The sequence below is a fragment of the Dipodomys spectabilis genome, unplaced genomic scaffold (assembly GCF_019054845.1).
Source record: "Dipodomys spectabilis isolate Male_0828 unplaced genomic scaffold, ASM1905484v1 ptg000066l, whole genome shotgun sequence".
In the NCBI taxonomy this organism is placed as follows: Eukaryota; Metazoa; Chordata; class Mammalia; order Rodentia; family Heteromyidae; genus Dipodomys; species Dipodomys spectabilis.
The window spans coordinates 13,097,279-13,100,381 of record NW_024870743.1 but is presented as its reverse complement, the minus strand read 5'-3'; the positions used below and the strand labels follow the sequence as shown (position 1 = coordinate 13,100,381).

Here is a 3,103-nt window from a genome sequence, read left to right as displayed (position 1 = left end):
TCGATGCAGCTAAAACTGTGTCTGAAGGGAAGACATCATCTTTGGATGTTCAAAATCAAGAAACAAGTAAGGACATTAATAGTAATAAGAGCTTATATTCCAGGATTCTTAAATGTCTGACAACATCAGGTTTATTTTGTTAAAGTTTATTCTGAATCAAGAGTATTCTGTAGATATGGTTAACTCTCTAGGAAGAAAAACCATGAAGTATCTCTGAATATATGTGCAATGAGGTGTCTCAAATCCTTTAAAGGAACTCAGAGGCATTTGTTTTATATGGGCTCTATAGTAAGGACTTCCAAGACTTCTAAGGACAGCTGTACAAAGCCATCAAAATTAAAATCCCAATAATATAGACTTTATATTAAGCTGTGTCTCCATGGGTGCTGTGCCATCTCTGGGGGTTAATTATCCTTTCTTTAATATACAGTTTGGCTTGACATATTTGGTAGTCTTGCAAGCCCTTAAACCTCACCTCTTCAATTCCACAGTCCTGCAGTGTCCCAGATAATAGTTGTTGAAAATCATATTGCATGTGAATACAAATCTATGAATCATTACACCTAGGGTGTGCCTCAAATCGTAGAATGACTTTCTTGTAAGCATAGAGCCCTAAGTCCAAACTCTACTACTATCAAAACATAAAATTTCAATTCCAGTAGTCCATAGGCATTTTGAAAACAAAAGATGCCTCTAAAATATTTAGAGGTCAAAGGGAATGAAAGGCAACAAAAGTTGTATCTTCTTAAAATTGTCATACTGCATATGAATAAATTCGCTTTCAAACTCTGAGGAATGTAAGCATGTGTGAGCTAAATACACATGCATGCACATTTATGTTGAAGTTAAAATGTATTATAATCTCAATAATTAATAATGATCTTATATGATTTTCCAACATGGATCCATACAAAGGATGTTGGTTACCACTACGCAAATTAGTTAACGAAGTATGAGAAAAGAATAGAAAAACAGAGAGAAAGAAGTTGTCCCCTCACTTTCTATCTGGAGGAAGGAAGCATTAAAATGCCGAGGGGACTCTTCATCAGTACCTCAGAAGAGATCTGCTCTGACCTCTATGTAAGGTAATGTGACAGGCTGCCATCTTGGAAAGGGTCCAGAAGAAAAGTTTTTTTAGGGTATTGGGATTGGAAGGCTACTGCTAAATGCCACTGACACTTTGCAGAGAGGTCATGAACAGGTGAAGCTTAGTAAATGCAGCCAGATCTATGTCTGAAGGGAAGACGGCATCTTTGAATGCTCAAAATTAAGAACAAAATGAGGACTCTAATACAGATAAGAGCTGATATTCCAGGACTCTTAAATGTCCATTAGCATCTTACGATCCAGTAGGTGCTGGACCTATGAGTTTGGGGAGGGCCTCCAATGGGGGATCCCAGAGTAGTCCATGGTTCTAAAGTAAATCATGCCCCCTACAGTGGAAAATGTATGGGACTTTTTGCCATCGTTGTTGTTATTCTGTGGGTATTTTTTGTTCTTTTCTTTTAGTATGTTAAAATTACTCATATATATCTCTCTTAAACCACATTGTTCATGTTCTCGTGAATTTCCTTCTCTCCAGCCACACATACCCCTGTACCTCCCTCAGTACATCAAGTTCTTTGAGCCTTTCATGTCTGCATATTTTTCCCTTTTTACTTCTGTTGCTCATTGAAAAGTTCTGTCCCCTTTTCTCTTTGGTGAGATGTCCAATTCCATTTGCAGATGTAGCTCAGATGTCAGCTTTTACATGAGTCCGGCTCTCTTCTTTGTGCTTTTCCAGCCCTCTCAGCATAGATCACTGGGTGCTTTCATTCCAAATATATGTGTGTGACTCCTACTGAGACAGTATCTTCAAAGGCAGAGATAGCTATTTTTTAGCTTTACATCCTTTAGGTTTGCTCATGGAGGGAGTGGAGAAGAGATGCAATGATCACTAGACATGTGTACTATGGCTCAAAGATCTTTCCAAACTACTTTTCTTTTCCCCATTTCAGCTATGGGTTTGAAATAATCACAAATGTCAGTAAATCGCCCATTAAAATGTATGTGCCATGTATTTTCCTTCTAACTAGTCAGTATTTATAGACAAAACTGTCTAAACTGTATTGTTTATGTTTTCATGAGGCACAAGATTTTGCTAAAGGCAAAGCTGGCTGTTTTGACCATGTATTTCCATTTTTCACTGGGAGATGATGAGGCAGTTTCATTCTGAAATAAACTGCAAGTCTAAGAAAGAACTGATTAGAGCTAAGTGTCAGTGTCTCACACCTGTAATCCTAGCTACTCAGGAAGCTGAGATTTCAGTTCAAACCCAGCCTGGGCAGAAAAGTCTTTGAGACTCTTATCTCCAATAAGCCACCAACATGCTGAAAGTAGAGCTGTAACTCAACTTGTAGAGTTGAGTGAAAGCGCTTGAGTGAAAAAGCTGAGGGCTAGTGCCCAGGCCTTGAGTTCGAGCCCAAGGACCAGCACATACCAAAAAAGAAAGAAAGAAAGAAAAAAGTTTAGGAGCAAGATTGCTGTTTTATATGTTTATTATTTCTCATCCTACAAAATCTACTATCATCTGAATAAAAAGTAAATTAAAAAACAACAACAAAAAGTCTGACACATTTTACTCAAGATTTGACTGACAATCCTAATATTCTTGAAAATAGTATCATTTTATAAAATCTAATTTTATTGTTATTTAAAAATACAGAATGCTTCTATGTCTTCCTTGCACTGGGGCCAGGCTAATCTTCTCTATGGTTCCAACATTAGTATATGTGCTACTGGTATCATTTTTTCTTTAATGTTGATGTCTCTGGATTTTTATTTTTTGAGCCTCAAAACAACACATTCCTATTTTGTATTTGTTTTTCTTCACTATCCTTTGAAGTATAATTATATCCTTGAAACTACATCTTCTAGTTGTAGCCAAATACATATTATCAACAGATCTAACTTTACATAAAGTCTATAAAATATTGAGAAATCAAGGAAAATAGAATGAGTGGCATTGACTAATCCTATTTTTTTGCTTGAATTAATCCAATGTCAAGTGCAATAAAGCATATATTTTTCAATCAATAAGTATTTGCCAGGTACTCATGAGATG

General features: G+C 36.4%; 1 pseudogene; it reads right to left on the bottom strand.

Annotated features, from left to right (window-relative positions):
- Positions 1-2,694: 2,694 nt before the first annotated feature.
- On the bottom strand, positions 2,695-2,787 carry LOC122108850 (annotated as a pseudogene).
- Between the last annotated feature and the right edge of the window lie 316 nt (positions 2,788-3,103).